Source organism: Protopterus annectens, chromosome 8.part0, assembly GCF_019279795.1.
Source record: "Protopterus annectens isolate FY-2018-M chromosome 8.part0, PAN1.0, whole genome shotgun sequence".
NCBI classification, from domain to species: domain Eukaryota; kingdom Metazoa; phylum Chordata; order Ceratodontiformes; family Protopteridae; genus Protopterus; species Protopterus annectens.
This window is the reverse complement of record NC_056741.1, coordinates 59859136-59877152: the sequence shown is the minus strand read 5'-3', so window position 1 is coordinate 59877152 and position 18017 is coordinate 59859136. Positions and strand designations below refer to the sequence as shown.

At 39.0% G+C, this 18017-nt stretch overlaps 1 protein-coding gene across 2 annotated transcripts in view; it reads right to left on the bottom strand.

Annotated features, from left to right (window-relative positions):
* Positions 1-16094, bottom strand: part of GPR162 (G protein-coupled receptor 162) — a 1233952-nt gene extending 1217858 nt beyond the window's left edge. The window contains exons 1-2 of one of the 2 annotated variants that reach the window (XM_044079613.1): positions 16059-16094; positions 15029-15399 (exon numbers count right to left, since the gene is read on the bottom strand). The gene's annotated coding sequence lies outside the window, so the exon portion shown is untranslated. Of the gene's footprint in view, positions 1-15028; positions 15974-16058 lie in introns of those variants that run through there. The other variant, XM_044079612.1, reaches the window with a different exon arrangement.
* Positions 16095-18017: the final 1923 nt, after the last annotated feature.

The following is an 18017-nucleotide window of genomic DNA, read 5'->3' as shown; positions in this document are numbered from 1 at the left end:
TTGCCCCAGTTTCCTGTTTAATCTTCTCCCTGCCTTGCCAAGGTGTTCCTGCCTGGGTAAGCTCTGTTCTCAAATGTCCTAATTTCCAAATCTGTCCATTATAATAACTTCCTTTTTTTTCAGAAGCAACCTGAGTTTAACTAACAACTGCCAGCTCACCCATCCAGGGGGAAGAAGGGGCTTTGACTCACCAAATGGGTGACACTTAGCTAGACCACTTGGTGTGGCACCCAGTGAAGTTTGAGCATGCCAAGCACATATTTTCGTAGTGCACTCACACTAGGAAGCTGAGGGTAGCATGCCGTAAGAAGGCATGCTATCCCCTCTGGAGACAGTGATGGTGGACCTAGCAGGAGATGAAGAGGCTGTAATTACTGTGCTCCTATTATAAGAGGATAGGTGTCCACCTTCCCAGGGACAACAAACTGGTGTGTTCCCTATCACCTGACTGTTGGTAGGGAATTGAGGTTGACTGTGATTCCCAGACAGGAACAAATGACATCTGTCACCTATCCCAGGAATGTCTGACCTCATCCACCCACATCCCAGAAGGAATGGAATGATTGGGTTTATTGGGAGAAACCTTTGGGAGAGGTCTTGGAAGTAGCAAAAAAAAAAAAAAAAAAAAAACACTTTTTTTTTTTTTTTATTAAATGCTGATCTACTCACATTATAGACCCAATTCTCCATCTTGAAACTGCCACCTCTCTTCTTTCCACTTCCAGCTTCTTCTCTCTTTTCCCTCCTTCTCCCTGCATTGATATTAACCTTATTTCATCTGTCACTATGTCAGGCCAGACACCCAGGCATGCCTCCACCAAGAGGCCTGTCAGTCTAAAGTGTCTTCAGTGTCCAAGCTCTATCCTTGGTCAGACCATATTATTCACTCATTCTATTCTCCTCAGCTTCTCCTGCTCCGGTCCACTGGTCATTCCCTCATTTCCATCACTCCTCTCTGCAGCCATGACTGGCCTCACTTCCCATACCTTTCCTCTGTAGGCTCCAATAATTTAACAGACCCCCATACTATCTGCCCTCCATCATACCTCCCTCAGCCAAACACTAGTACCACATACTGAATACAAGGCTGATCTGTATTGCTCCCTGTTTTCAGCTGTCCTGCCTTCTTCCTACCACCTACAAATTATCACACTTTATTTCAGCTAAATCTCAGATGGCCTAATCTATAGCCTGTACTCTAGTCCTGCACAGTTCTGTAGTATATGTTAGGCCTTATATTTCCTTGGACAATTCTGGGATTGGAGGATATTGGCCCACACTTCAATTGACTCTCCTTTAAACAGTGAAACCAGTACTTCTGGCCTGTACTTGGACTCCCTTTTGCTGCTATCTGAAAATGCTGACTTGTGTTGTGTAATATGGATTTTGGAAAGCCTTCACACACCCCCGGCTTTTCTTCTGAGACCTTCTGATACTGCTGGGATTACTACTGCTGTCCAAAACCACCTCCCTCTGATTTCATCAGTTTTTCCACTTATCTGACAGACCTCTTGGAGGAAGTATGTCTTGCCGCTGGTCTGTACTTCCCCTGCCTCTGTTATTTACTCTGAAATGAAGCAGTTATTTTAGTCTCAACTCAAATGACTACTGCAGCAGCTGAAAGCATTGCTTTCTATCTACTGATGTTGGCTGTTGCAAACTCTGTTCTCCCAACTTCATCAGCCTCTTTTTAAGTTGGAATTCTGTGACCCTGTAACCCTCTGCGTATGAGGTATATCTATGATACACAACCCTATAAATTCTATATGGACCAATGTCCCATAAGTCTTATGTATACCATGTAGACTCGTGACTCATGAGCACTGTATATGCTGTTTGCAGTCATTATCCATTAGCTCTATTTATACTATATATACCCATGATCCAGTGGTCCATGAGCATTATACATTCCAAGGATTCCAATGGCCTATTAACCCTGTATATGATATGTGTACCATTGCCAAATAACTGTACGTATGCCAGGTGTGCCCATTGCCCATCAGTCCTGTGGTACACGTGTATCAATTCCCAGGTAGCTCTATGTATGCCAGGTACACACATGCCATGTTACATTTATGTATGTTATATGTACCAGTGTCTCAGTTCCTATGAATGCTAGGTGTACCCATGCCTGACTAGCCTAACAAATACATTCTGCTCCTGTGGTTTGCTATCCCTATGTATGCAAGGAGTACACATGACAAATTAGCTTGATGTATGCAAGGGGTATTCATGCCAGATTAAGTTCTATAAGTGCCAGGTGTACCCATGATGCACTAGTCACAAACTTCTTAGGTGCTTCACTTGCCACTAACCATAATGGTAAGTAAGCCCATGGCCTTCTACTCCTATACAATGAGGTAAATCCATGGCAAACACACCAACATAAATATGTTGGATACATTCATGGCACACTAGTCCTTATGTAAGCCAGTGTACATGTGGTCCTTCGATGATATACTACCATGGCCCACCGTATATGTCAGTGTACATGTAACATGCAGCTATATATCAGTATGGGGGTATAAAGCATATATTAGCTTTAATGTGGCCTTAATAATTTAAATGTATTTTTGTCCAGTAGAAGGATTTCAGCAATTAATATTTTATTTATCTCTGTATGAACTGATCAGATTTTAACTTGTAGTCAAAAACCACATACGTATATATTTACTGGACCTAACCATATGCATGGGCTCAACTATCTTGAGATAATTGAAAGACTGCCATAACCCGTCGGTAAAATTACATGGACAGAACAATAAGCATCTGGATTTAAAAGTGCTAATTGTCAGAGTACAGTCAACTAGTCACTTCTGCTGGAAGACCATGACGGCTTACAAGAAGAACTAAAGGGTTGTGAAATTAGTGCCACTACAAAGCAAAATGGAACAATCTGCATGTTGAACGAGATGGGGACAAGTTCACTATTTCGACACGTGTTCAGTATTGATATTAGAGGTCCTTGAAATAACAAATGTGGGGGAGCCAGTAATGAGCAAGAAAGGAATGGAGGTCACCCTGTCCCAGTTAAAAATGTGCTGCCTGTTATTGAAATATCTGAGAAATTACTGTTTTGTAGATGATGTAAAACTGATATACCCCATTTTGCTCTGGAGTATGTGATACAACACAGTAGTAAAAGTCTTTGAAAAGTCTTAGAATACCGGTGCCAATAAATTGTCTGAGCTGAGTTCGCTACCAAGAATTTGATGGAAGGTCTGATACCCAGCTTAGCTAGACTAATTTCAGTATTTAAGATATACTTTTGTCTAGCCGTGATTCAAAAATGATATAAAGAAGCTGAGAATCAGTTTAACAATGCAACTTTTGCTGCAAAGACTTGTGACATTAAGGTAAATAATCCTGAGGCCATGGGCTATCTTGTAGAGAGTGAAGTATTAAAAAATATAAAGTGCAGATCCTAGATTCCTTGAATGACTTCATACTGCAGGAGCAGGTAGAGGGGATTAGTGAATAAATACATGTTGATTATGTGAGAGTAAATGTTTTTCTTTGTTAAGTAATAATGTTCTTAGTACAGTTTTAATTTTTCTATGCATTTTAAAAGGAGGAATGGGAGAAAGATTTGAGCAAGCTGTTTTTGTGATAGCGAGATGGGGGAGCAGGTAACGTTTTCTAAGAATATGTTATGCATCACTGACACATTTGCAAAGAGACTGAAGCTTCCAGTAACACTACTGGCATAAGTGATTAAAATAAACCAAAAAATTAAAAAACATGGATGGCACAGTGGTGCAGCGGTAGCATTGTTGCTTCACACCAAGAGGATCTCTGGTTTGATTCTTGGCTGAGGTACCTTTTGTGTGGAGTCTGCATGTCCTCCCTGCATTTGTGTGGGTTTCCTCTGGGTCCTCCGGTTTCCTCCCTTCTTACAAAGACATGCGTCTGGAGCATCTCTCTCTGGGCCTCCACTGAAAATTGGCTTCATTCCAAGTCGGACTTTCCCGGTTAACAAATGTTAAATAAAAATAAAAAATAAAATTAAAAAAAGAGATAAATGTGAAAGAACCATTCCCAAGTCTGTTCGGATCCAATATTTAATCTTCATATTTCATGTCCATGCTATGATATGATGGTTTGGTGTAATTAGCTTTTTTTTTTTTTTTTTGCAAAGTGGGGCTGCTTAATTAGCTGCTGCTAGGGAATTGTAAGTGCAGTAAATGCAGGAAAGGATGGAAATGGGGGCTGATGTGATTTAGGCTCCACTCTACTTCTGCAGGAAATAATCTCTTGTGCTAGGATGGCTTGAAGAAAAGCCAGTACAGAAGAGACAAGCTATGAAAACTTTGCAACTAAACTTCAAATATTGTACACTTGAAATAGTCACTAGTCTTACAGCAATGTATGATTGGAGGTCTACTCAACTAGCCAAGTTTTAAGATGGAGTTATGCTTAACATACAACTCAAAGTCTTTAGATTACTGTCCAGCACAGCTTGGGAAATTACAATGTTGACTATGTATGATGACCCATTATATATTTATTATCAGTTTAAGATTAATACAAAAAATAGTAAGTTTTGCCTTCACATCTTTGCAGCCTAGCACTCTGTCAAACCGTCTTTTAAACAATGATGAGTAAGATGCTTGCAGTACAAAGGGATTTTCTGCTCACTAAAAGAAACCTGCAAGCATGTAGCTATAGTTAGCCTTTTAAATTCAAGGCAAGCTATACTGTGTTACATGAACCCTAGCATTCCAAAGCAGGGTGATAATAAAGTAACATTTTCACAAATTTTGCAGTAGTACCTGGAGTCCAAACAGTGGACAACCATGCAGCACAAACACAGTGACAGAGATCTGCAGGACCACAACTTCAAAAATGTAGCTTTGTATGTAGAATCAATGGCAAGTTTGAGTTTTGCAAACTAATCTTATTAGATAGGTTAAATACCACTGAACTGATTGACCAATTGCTTTTTCTTTAAGTGCAGTTTGTTGTGCTACTGTTTCATTTTAACCAGCCTGAGAACATCCACTTAAAAGTTGCATACACCCTCACCTACCAATGAACATGCTTCAGGTTACAGTGTGAAAAGCAAATTTCAGGAAGGTAGTAGATTCTCTCATTATCCTTTGTGGACTAGTAGGAGAATTCCAACCCAGAATGAAAGTGTAAACACATAGACAGCTGGGTCATGTGATAAAGTCAGGCAGCCTGGAGACTGCTTCATAGGCCAGATTCCCTTCTGTCAGTGCCAATGTTAGTTTTGCTAAGAAAAATAAATCTTGTATAACTTCAAAAATCTGGACAGTTAAATAGGACAAGATCTGTGTATCAGGCAGTTGGCACAGATGGTTAAGGCTATGAGCTGTAATTCTTGTAGTATAGGGTTTGATTTTGTCATCATTCATTTGCTGACTATGCAACCCTGAGAACCCCAGTCATCACTCATTTGCTGACTATGCAACGCTGAGGACCCCCGTCATTGAGCCTAGTTGTCCCTGAGAAGGTAGTGTATCCAGTGAGCCTACCTTGTAAACAAGTGGATATTACTTACTGGTGTAACCACTCCTATTTCCAAAAGGATAGTGGAATACCACCAAGCAGAAACAAAGGTTTAAAAAGTTTGGAGTATATTAGTCATGTTTGCAAATATTTTTGCTTTACAGTTAATTTCATTTCCTGTGGTGCTCCTCATGATAAAGGTGCAAGTGATTTTACAAAAAAAGTGTGCTATTTTATTTTGTTTGTTAGTTTCACTATTTACTCAATTTTCCACTATATCCAAACCCACAAAATGATGTCATGGCACGTATTCAGCAATGTTGTACACACACACACACACACACACACACACACACACACACACACACACACACACACACACACACACTTGCAAATAATTGTGGGTAATATAAGCTAAATAAATCTATAGTGGAGCTGCTTCTTATTTATACTGTGGTTTCACTACTACATCATCTTGTGTTACTTGTCAGTGTGAGGTATTTCATCTGCAACAGCTAGTTAATAGTGTTTCTGGGAAGGAAGAAAACACGTCCAATGCATCTGTGAAAATACAGTATTCCAAACCTTAATTTAGGTAGTGAGGCATTATGGGTTCAGTCTTTCATGATGTCATGGCAGGGATTTTCAGCTCTGAGAAAAATATTCTGGGTCTGTCCTTACTAACAAAATAAAATTCAAAAACAATGCAATTTTTGCATCAAAACTGTATAATTTGGTGTTGCATATGGTAAGATGTCTTTTATACTTGCTTTAGAAAATGACCGATGCACCTTAAAAACAATGACAATGTGATGCCGAATATAATCACGTTTTATTAAGTTTTGAGCATGACTGATCAAGTGAGGAGGAGTTAGACAAGTTCTAGTGAGCTTCTTTACTGTTCGTTTCAGACTGGGGTTTGATGGTGTGTTGAGAAGGTGCTGCTTTGCTGTCCATTTCAGACTGGGTTTTGATGGTGTGTTGAGAAGGTGCTCCTTTCCTGTCCATTTCATACTGTGGTTTGATGGTGTGTTGAGAAGGGGTTTTTGTGGTTACAGGCTTCACTTTATATAACCATAAGGGATCTCAGTGCAATCTTGGTTGGTCTCTGGGTGGTAAGTATATTCAGGGGTGGGCATACACCGAAAAAAGTGACCCCACAAGAATTCCACATAATGTAAATATAAAACAGGATTCCACTAACTGCCCAGAGAACAGGTATTATCTAAATGGATGTAGATGGGGCAGCGTAATCAACAAAGAAGTGAGTCTTACTTTACTGAAACCCAAACTCTAAACCCTGCTTTGATTAAAAAAAATGTCACCAATGGGAAGAACTCTCTGTACTCTCCAAAACTAAATATTCAATCTCAAGGGTCATGGTGTCTCAGAGAAGGTTGCAGGTAGTTTGCAGAGTTCATTGCCTTACTCTCAGCAGACTAGAGCTTGTTTGATCCTGTAGGTATCTAGTCAAGTATTCTCATTCTATATCTATCATGTATTTCTTGTTCTCCCTTCAGAGTTGACATGCATGACCCACTGTCTGACACCATGTGCATCCATGCCACTCATCACATTGTAACAGCACACTATCCGACAGAATTTTACACTTCAAGACCTTGACATCCAGGAACACTTAAGGACCCATTTATCTCAAGCATACAAAGATATGCCGAGTCTGTTCATTTGCACGCGTACAAAGTGTGCCTATTTAACTACTGTTAACACCCCAAATATCCAAAGATTTTTCATTTTTCTATAACGTAGCAGTGTCAGTTCCCATTCAGTATGCTAGACTGAGAGGGTCAGGTAGCATAGTGGAGGATGGTCTCTTTAAGGAGATTAACCTAGAAGCAAGCAAGTACGTTAAAGGTAATGAGGGACAAGTGTAGCAGATCTGTGACCTTTGTGACCAAGGAGGGTCTGAGAAGGACTCTACCTGGAGTTATGTAGACCATAAGGAAGAAGGAAGGCAATTTGGGGGGATACCCCTATGACTGGTGATCTGACACTTGAAAGGAAAAAAACAGTTCATCTTATTACTGGCAAGACAGATGGTGAAGCTGTTTTGTTATTCTTTATTTCTAGAATTGAAAGTAAAAAACAGTTTTATTGTTCCTTGTTGGAAATGGGATGAGAGCTATTCTGCTATCCAGGGATCACTTTAAGTAGTTTTATTTCTGTCTGCTCTTGTGTACCAGAGTTCACTGTTAGTGATGCAACAGGTAGTGCATTCACCTCTGGTGCAAAAGTCTGTCCATTCTATTCCCACACCAAATAGATCAATTGCTGACACTGCAGTGCAGTATGGGGGGGGGGGTACTGTACGCCAGAATGTGTCATCCTTCAGATGGTATTTTAAAGCAAGACCCAATCTACCTGAGTTGGTGGTAGCTCAGGTGGATGTAAAACCTCCCATGGTACCTATTGAAAAGAGTAGCGTAAGGTCCCCAGTGCCCTGGCCAAATTTCTGCAGTAGTATAAATACCACCTTGGCTCTAGGTTAAAAAGAGGCTACTCACCTAGTGGGACTAATCTGTTTAACAAAGGCTAAATAAATAAATAAATAAAATAAATAAATGAAGGAATCCTGCAAATAAATGTAAACTTTTTCTGTAGATGAAAAAGCCAGCCTGAAAGGTGAATTTATTAATATTGGACCTGCAAACTGAAATTTTGATAAGAACTACATTTATTTTCTTAACATTAATTGTTTGCTAATAAATGTGGTTATAAGCCACAACACTGACTCTGTTGACTTCTTGTAATTATTGCCCAACAAATGTAGTTTTAAGCCACAAAGCTGACTCTTTTGACTTCTTGGTTTATCACTACAATATTCAAGAGCTTCTATGGACTCAGACATCGCAAGCATGCCAAGATATTCAAGTCTCCTCACAGGCTCTGTATATTCAAAGTATATCTAGGCCTGATAGGCCCCCAAACATCTAAAGCATATGTAGATTTCAATTGCCCCTTCAGGACTCCATATATCTAGGACATAGTTAGTCATTCAGGATAACCAAGCCCCCTAGCATCCAGTATACGCCTAGAGATATAGAGCCCACAAGGCTCCATATATCCAAAGTATGCCTTGACACCTAGAGACTAGATATGTAAAGCTGACTGACACAGCATAGCTCACTGTCAAGGAACCCCCTTGGGTTAAGATATCTAGAGTATACCTAGGCGTCTTTGGCTCATTGAGCTTTATGCGACCAAAGTATACATATAAACTGTCAGTCAAAAGTTCACTTTGTTAAAGAGAAAAAAAACTAGCATGTGTGATCAAAAAAACAGCTGATCGTACATACCTGCTTTTTGTGTGCATGAGATTATGGTATAGCAGGAATCTGAGAGTTTGCCTTTTCTCCACTGTAGTGCAATCCCAAAGCTGGTATATTTAATTAGCAGGGTATGTGGGGTGCAGGGGGACAATTTTAATAATGATTGTATTTTCAAACATACATAGGCATATATTAGTTCTTGGAAACTCAGATATCTAAAACATATATAGGCCTATATTAGTTCATGGAAACTCAGATATCTAAAACACACATAGGTGTAAAATAGTTTGTAGAAACTCAGATATCCTAAACACACCTCAACATCCAGCATGCCATATGAGCCTAACTGTCTTAAGCCTGGACTATAATTAATCCTGTTTGAATGAATCCCTATGAGGAAATTGTGTCTCAACATGCATTAACTCTGTGTGCACAAGCCTTCCTGTGTTGAAATCACATAAAACTCCAAATCACCTATAATAAATCCAAATCATTGTGTAATACATCTCTCTCTGTCAAGTAACACCACAACAACCCTGCATATTGTAATATCCAAAGTTGTGTATTTTCGTCCTTACAATGTATCCATTCTCATCCAACTCACTGGTGCTTTGTATCCTATGTATCATCAGAGATACAGTTTCATGCACTTACCCTGTTACACTGTAGGCGATAATACCACAAAGTTTACTTGCTCCACTGGGAAATATTACAAACTGGAAAAGTACAGTGGTGTGCTACAAATATATACTGCACTCTGCAAAACAAGGAGCAGGGAGATGATTTAATAAAAGATGGAAGTGGAAATCCTTATGCATGCAGAGCAAGATGGTGAGGGTGCAAAGACTTTACTCATCATGGAAAACGAACATCAAAATTTTGTCTTCAGTGCCGTTCAGAGTCTGGCTCACAATTATGCATTTCACATGGTTACAGTCCTGAAATTTTTATAGGTTTCCCAGGACTGATGCTTAATCCTTGAACCTTATCCTAAAAGGAAACAGCTCCATTATGTTTGGATATCTAACCATTGTTTGGCAGTCAAGACTCCTCATTAGCTCAGTGACACCAAAACATTTTTTCACACATAAATATCTTAAGCATACCTTCTCACTAAGCAGGTTTACTGACTCCAGGTACAATACATAAATTGACATCAAGTAAGCATATTCAGTACCTTCACTGAGACTAGATGCCCTAATCACACCTGGATGTTTTGTGATCCGGCCCCACTATGGACAGTCATACCATGACATCCAGTTTTAGTGTGGACTAGAGAAATCTCAACTGTTAATAGTCTGCATGTACTCTGACCACATTCTGAGTCTCAGCATGCCAGCTAAAGCTATATACCATAGTTATACCTGAATACTAAATCCCTTTGTCACTCTAAGAACCCTAACAAGATTCAGAATAGATTCTGATTGGTTACACTGTAAATATCACATGATAACATCACATGATACTCAGTACCATGATTCAGTCTGGATTCCCAAATAATGCCCTGACATTCAGGAAACTCATGCTGCTCAACTGTCCAGATTTGTGCCTCATATAGTCTGTTCTTCATAAAATGTGTCATTTTCTGACAAATCACTGAGGACTGAAGTCACTAAATAATGATATGTGTTTGAGTTTCAGACTTCTTATCCTTCAGAAAATGCATGCTAAAGCAAACCCTGTTATTCTAGCAACTTTCTAACTTAAAAGAGTAATATTTAAAATCTCTCCCTACTTTTGGGCTTTTGTGTCACCATTATTTTAGGCTTTGTCCAGATTTCTGGTGCTTAAAGCTTGAGAGGCATGCATAGCCTCACTGAATTTATGTACTTTAAGTATACTTTTCCATCCAGTATCCCAGCTAACTCTGTTTTTCCAACACATAAACAACTTCCAAGACTCTGGCTTCCTTTAAGCAGGCTATCCATGCCTTCACATCACTTTCTGCTACTGATTTTTCACTTCTAGGAGTTCTGTTCTTGTACTGACACCCAACACCACAGCACATCTGTGTTCTTAAAGGTATTTTCACATGTAACACTACATTAGCTACATACACCTGAACCATATTCCCAATGTCTGCTACTCATACCATGACATACATGCTCCCTAAGGATATTCTAACACCCACTGCCTTCATCAATGCCCTGTACTCTGGACTTCCTAAACATGCCTCAATATCCACTAAACTCACTGACTCAATGTACCTTAAGTATAACACAATGTTCAATATGTCACTGACTTCAGATGTTCTCACTGTACCCCAGCATTCAGTAAGTTACTAATTCCCAATGCCTTAACCACATGATGGCATACAGTAATGCATACCTCCTGATATAAGTCCATAGATTAGTACTAGGCTAACTGCCCTTGTAGGCCATTTTAAGCTTAGCCAATTACCTCATGTGAAAATCAAACCCTGCACCTTGTGTCTGTAAGGTAAACACCTTGACCATTATGACAAACCTCCTGCCTTCCTTATTTTCCAGTACCCCAGTCTCTACAGAATATCTGATTTATTTATTTATTTATTTATTTTCAGTTTAATTACCGGGGAAGTCCACTGGGCCAAGAAGTGCCCATTTTCAGTGGAGGCCCGGGGAGAAAAGCTCCATAGGCAATACAATACAATAAAGATTACGTAATGTTAGAGGTAAAATACAAGAGTAAAATTTATACAGTCAGGAAAATGCAAATGAATAATATACATCGTAAGACAGTGCAATACAAGATTTTTTTTTCTCTCAATGACAATGATAACTTACAGAATCCAGATACCTCAATCACATTGCATTGTCCAATGTTCCCACTAACTCCAGATATGCTAAATAAGCTCAAAATATCATAACAAGCAGTGTCCCCACTACTATATGAAGGCTGTAGAGTCAAGGTGTTAGTTTCAGAGTATGAAATAAACTATTTATTTTTTTATCTACATACAATTTATTGTTTTTGTGATACTGCAGGTATGCAAGCTACACAAAGATATTCAATACCCCGAACTGCTTCAAGATAATCTAAACATACCACAACATCCGTTATGTCACTGATTCCAGATACCCCAATTGCACCCCCAACATTCACTACCCTGCTGACTCCAGATACCTTACCTGTGTGCCAATTTCAAGTAAATACACTTCTTCCAGATCAGTAACACCACTTACTTGAGATAACTGGACTATATTCTGCTACACAATATTCACAATGTCTTTGTGTTCCTCAAGCACACACTGGCATTCTGTGCCATGCTGACCATAGATATCCTAATTATACATGCTAACAGCAGACCTGTGTGTGACGATTTTCTGATCACATCCAGTGTGCTTCTACCTCATCCAGGTTCACTGAGACCTACATATAGCTTTGCAAAACCCTCTTTACTTTTTTCAGCGCAGTGGTTCAGCGGTAGCATTGTTGCATCACAGCAAGAGGTTCTCCGGTTCAATTCTCAGCTGGGGTGCCCTCTCTGTGGAGTCTACATGCCCTCCCTGCATTTGTGTGGGTTTCCTCCGGGTGCTCCGATTTCCTCCCACATTACAAAGACATGCATCTGGAGCCTTTCTCCCCAGGCTTCCACTAAAAATTGGCTTCATTCAAAGTCGGACTTTCTCAGTTAATAAATGTTAAATTAAATTAAAATTAAAATAAAACATTTCTCCAATAGGCGGCACAGCAGCTAATGCTTGTAATGGTGTATAAGACAAGATTTTTCACTTAACACATTTCGTGCAGCAAAAGGCATTGTGGATACATTGAACCAGTGGCAGGAAAGGAAGCCTAAAAAATATTGTAGCTGGTCACAGAGTGAGAGAGTGGTCATCACAGAACTTCATAATGGGACTAAATGGGGGTGTCAACATGTAAAGAATGGGGAAATGCTCATTATTTACTTTTTATAATTAATCTACTTTTTTAAAGAGACAGCTCAGCCACATTTATATCACATTATTGTAAGTATAAGCCTTGTTTTCCGATTTATTCCCTAACGTTATTCTGTTACTTAATTTTTTTTGCTGGATTCCCCATGGTACCTGCACAATTTGCCTTCTTCAATTGTACAAAAACCATAAAACAGTGTAACCATTTATTGTACGAATCAGTCCGTTAGTCTTCTTTACTATTTAATGACTAATTTACATTGAAAGTGTTCCTATCTCCAGCAAATATCAACATTTTGGTCAGAAAATATAAAAAGGGTATGCACCAAGCAAATAGATTATAATGTGTTTTGGTATGATTACACAAATAATGCAGCCAAAGCAGCTTTCATATTCAAAATTAAAAACAAACTTGAAAGGGATTTTACTACTCACTATGTACTAGATAATAATTTATCCGTTTATTATTAAATGACACAGAAATATATATTCACATTGTATGACGTTACTGGTAGGAGTTGCAATCGAAGAAGCAGTGGTACACAAAAAAAAAATCAGAGATAGAGTGGAGTGCTAAGTCACATCAAGGATCCTGGGTAATCCAAGCTACTTTATATAAAGGCAGCAGGTTCAAATTTATTTCTGCTCTGCACTGTATAGGAGGATAAAAATTCATAACTACAATGTACACAATAACAAACTACAAAGTAAACCTCAGAGGGGTACAGAGTCATGGACCCCAAACATAAATAGAGCTCTAATAGATAATATTAGGCTGTAAAGTCAAGGGTTTCATACATAATGTAATATGGAACAAAACTGGAATGCTCACACTAATAGTAAGGTATAAACAGGTTCTCATACTAACAGCTGGGTGCAAAGTTACAGCTCTTGTGCATAACACAATGGGGCACAAACGGACATTGGTCATGCATAATACAGTCATGATCTTCATATAAATAACACAGCTGGCTCTGTATTCAGACTAATCTGAAACACAACATGATAAGGAATAAAGTGGTGATTGCCATACATAACACAGTGAGGCAGGAAATCATTGCTGTCATATGTGGTGCAGTATGCTGCAGAATCTGATCATATATGGCACAGTGGGATACAAAGTCTCGACTCTCATATATGACATATTGGGCTATAAAGTCAAGGCTGACATATAATGCATTAGTGTACATAATTATGTGTTTCATACATAAGACATTAGGAAACAAAGTTATGGCTGTCATACACACAACTGGCATACAGAATGTAGTAGAGTATAAAGTCATGGCATTCCTATGCAATACAGAAAGTTACTGCTGATATCTACGGTATAGTGGGGGCATGGTAATGCAAGGCACATATCATACTGGTGTTCTGAGTCAATAATGCTGTGCCCACCCTAGCAGGTGGCGATGAGGTACATCTAAGGTCAAGACCATCTTTTGGCTGTATATAGTTCAACATGGTGTCCCCTGCATTGTAGTTTGCAGGATCTCCCCACACACACACACACACACACACACACACACACACACACACACACACACACATACAGAAGTGTATCTGTACTAGATTTACAGTCAGACTGCTACCCCATATACTCACTTAGTTGCCTGTGTTTATGTCCAGCCATGTCTGAGGTGCACATGGCACTGTGGGATACCAGCTCATATTAAAATTAAGTCAGACTTATTAGGCATGGCATAGTCTGGCAGGACATCACAAATAATACACACTGCACAGGGTGCTTCAACTCTACAGAGTGATACAAAGTCATTTGTCGTATGTGTGGCACAGTCTAGTGAATCGTCACACAAGTATGGAACAAAGTGCTGGATATTTCAACAAATGGATGGGTGCAAAGTCCCATTTACTGTGCATCGCACACTCTACCAGAAAGTTACAAGTGCTGTTCACAGTTTATTTTGTTTCAATAACACAATGGCAGTGCAAAGTGAAAGCTTTGGTGCATCGTACAACACTGTGTAAAGTCACATTTATCACAGGTGACTCAGAATGATACAAAATCATGCAGGATTTAATCACTTTAAATCTACCCAACTGTGCACATGGTACAGAAAAAAAGAAAGATCAAGGTTAAGTGTCTAGTACGTTCACTATATCAAGATCTGATACTACACCAAGTGTGACGGATAAGATGTTGTTCTGTATCAAACACAACTACAACCTGTCTTGTGTCTGGTGATTTAGCTGAATTGATGCATTAAAACAGTCAATATAAATGCACAGATGAGGTTTTACATTAGGCTAAACGACAATGTCTTCTCTTTGCGATATAGATTTATTAGCATTTGACAGTGATTACACTGGAAGTAGCACCAAGCCTTCCTAAGGTTCTAATAATTTTATGCTATTCAGAAAATCTAACCTTACCTCGGGATTGGAATAGAAGAGCTGAGCTCAAAGACCACATAAGATGACAAGGGCAGAATATCACAGATCTGCTTCAGTGGATACTGGTCTTATCAGCCTTTAAGTTGATACACGTAATCCTGTTTCAAAAACCTGAAAGCTGTCAATTTACATCTGGTTACCTCCAAAGAAAAATGCAGCGTTGCAAGTGCTGGGTCATTTAAAACGCAAGAAGTATGATGTCCTTGTCATTAGTGAATTGATGAAAGCCGTCCCCCCCTCTGGGATCATTTTCATTCCTTAAGCTGTGGATCCCGAACATACTATACCAGTAGCACTGCAGCTAAGCTACAACATTAACTTCAGGCACGAACACCGGCTGTGCAGTGCACCTATGAGCAAGACAAAAGACACACAGATGCACAGAATAAATCACGTCTCCACATCGTTTCAGTCTCTTCATATATCCCTAATGCAGATGGGAATTTCCAAGACATCTCTCTTCAGAAATGTGACTTTATCTGAGGATGGCCAGTTTACACCTATTCTTATTATGACCATCAAACATTACAATCACTCGCACATGAAAAAAGGAGATGATTTCACTTTGGAAAGGGAACCCAGGTTATAAAAAACAAATCCATGCAACAATTAAAATAAATGAGGCAGAGATAAAACATATATATTGTAGCTAAACCCGTTGCCTTTCCCTACACAGCCAAGGTTGGCTTTATTTAATTTTTTATTTTACTTTTGAGTATACAGTTCAATACAAATCAATAACTGACAATTCAGGCTTTGAAAAAGAGTCAAAGCAGCAGAGACAAAACCAACTATAAAATATTTGTTGAAGATGTAATTTGCTGGAAAAAAACTTGCTTCCCCTCCCCCACAGATGGCAACTGGAAAAAATATGTTAAGAATCCCTTGGATAATATAAGCAAACACCTTTTTACACATTGGCAAAGGTAAGGCAAAGTGACAGAGTAAAAGGAAAATAATATATTTCCATGCAGGAACGAGAGAGAGAGAGAGATGGAAAGCGACCTACCTAAGCTGGCTGCCATGGCTACAGTAAGTGTGTGAGTCGCTTGCTTCCTCCCTCCCTCCCTCCCTCCGTCTCTATTTTTCTTTCTTTTTCTCTGTTCTTTATTCACTGGAGTTGAAAGCTCCACGGAGGCAGCAGACAGTGGTGGTACATCTATTGGTGGAAGAAAGAAAAACAGCAGGGGGTGAATTGAAAACAATTGAATGACAGTATAACCAGAATCTGCACTACGCACACCCTTCCATTCATCCAACCATATTTCACAGATCAGTATTTATTCCATCATTGCCGGAGCTATTATTTCTTTTACTTGGGATGTGGGAAGGTAATACACCCATCATGTCATAACTCCATATATTGTTACTACTCTTTCTAATAAACAAAATAATAATATTAGTAAATAAATGATATGTATGCACAAATATGAAAAAAGTACAAGCAAATGTTAGTAATCAAGAAAATTAAAGAGCAATACACATATTTTATTAATTGCATGTAAGAATAAAGAATGTTAATTTAATAACCTAATTGGTAGATAATAAAGCATTTAAAACCATGAAGTGTAGCTCTGCCGTTTCAGTATTTTCACTGATATACAAAAAAAACTGAATACTAGTGTTTTATGTTTAAATCTGTAACACACATTGGAGAACTTTGAATAAAAACTCAGATAATAACAAATTACCCAGCAGATGGCTGTGGGTAGATAATGTCAGATATGACACAGGCGTAGTACTGTAGCCAATGGGGGTGGGCAAAGCTACCACCCTTCAGCTGAGATCTTATAGCAAGGTTACATCTGTTAGTTTCTAAGAACATTCTGGGTAGAAGTCAAAATCCCATAAGTGTCTCTGAAGAGGAGCATGGAAGTTTCCTGCTGTCATTGCAAAGATGTGTCTGTATATAAATCTGATACATGGAATCCCCACCAACATCATTAAGCCCCCACCACAAACAGAAATACGTGCACATGTGTGTGCCTGTGTATGTGCGTATATGCATGAGAGAGAGGCAGAGAATATGTGTGTGTGTGTGTGTGTGTGTGTGTGTGTGTGTGTGTGTGTGTGTGTGTGTGTGTGTGTGTGTGTGTGTGTGTGTGTGTGTGTGAAAGAGAATGTGGTGTGTGTGTGTGTGTGCGTGTGTGTGTGTGTGTGTGTGTGTGTGTGTGTGTGTGTGTGTGTGTGTGTGTGTGTGTGTGTGTGCGTGTGTATGTATATCTATTTATATTTATATATCCCTTTTCATGATTTGTACATGATGTTTATAGTTGTGTTTTAAATCCTCAGGTAAAGGTACCTACATATAAAGTAAAATATATATATATATATATATATATATATATCCATACATATACATAAATGTATGCGTATGTGTACGTGCTTATGTTTTTAACTGTATGTCTGCATGCACATGTGCAAATGTGTGTTGTGTGTGTATGTGCATGTGGTGCATGAGTGATGTGTGTGTGCATGTGTGTGTGTGAACATGTGTATCTGTCTATCCATCTATGGGTGTATGTTTACGTATGTATGTGTGTGCTTATGTCAATAAATACATGTCTGCATGCACATTTGTAATGTGTGTGAGTTTCTGTTCCTCTTCACTAATTAATTAATCCATTCAGGGTGTAAGTATGGATTAATGCAGAAGGTTTTGACGGGTTAAATGATTAGTTGAGAGTATGACACATATAGTAGACAGGCACCTGCTGTGGGAATCAAAGCTCTGGTCAGGTAACTGTGGTTTGTTAGTAGTTAAGCATAATCTGCCTAGGCACCTTCCAGGTATGTGAGTTTGCAGGTTTCATTCTATGGCAGAAACATGTTTCCACATTAATGTTTTCAGTTTGGAAACACATTTTCACATCCAGACACAAACACACTCACAAACACACACACACACACACACACACACACACACACACACACACACACACACACACACACACACACACACTAATAT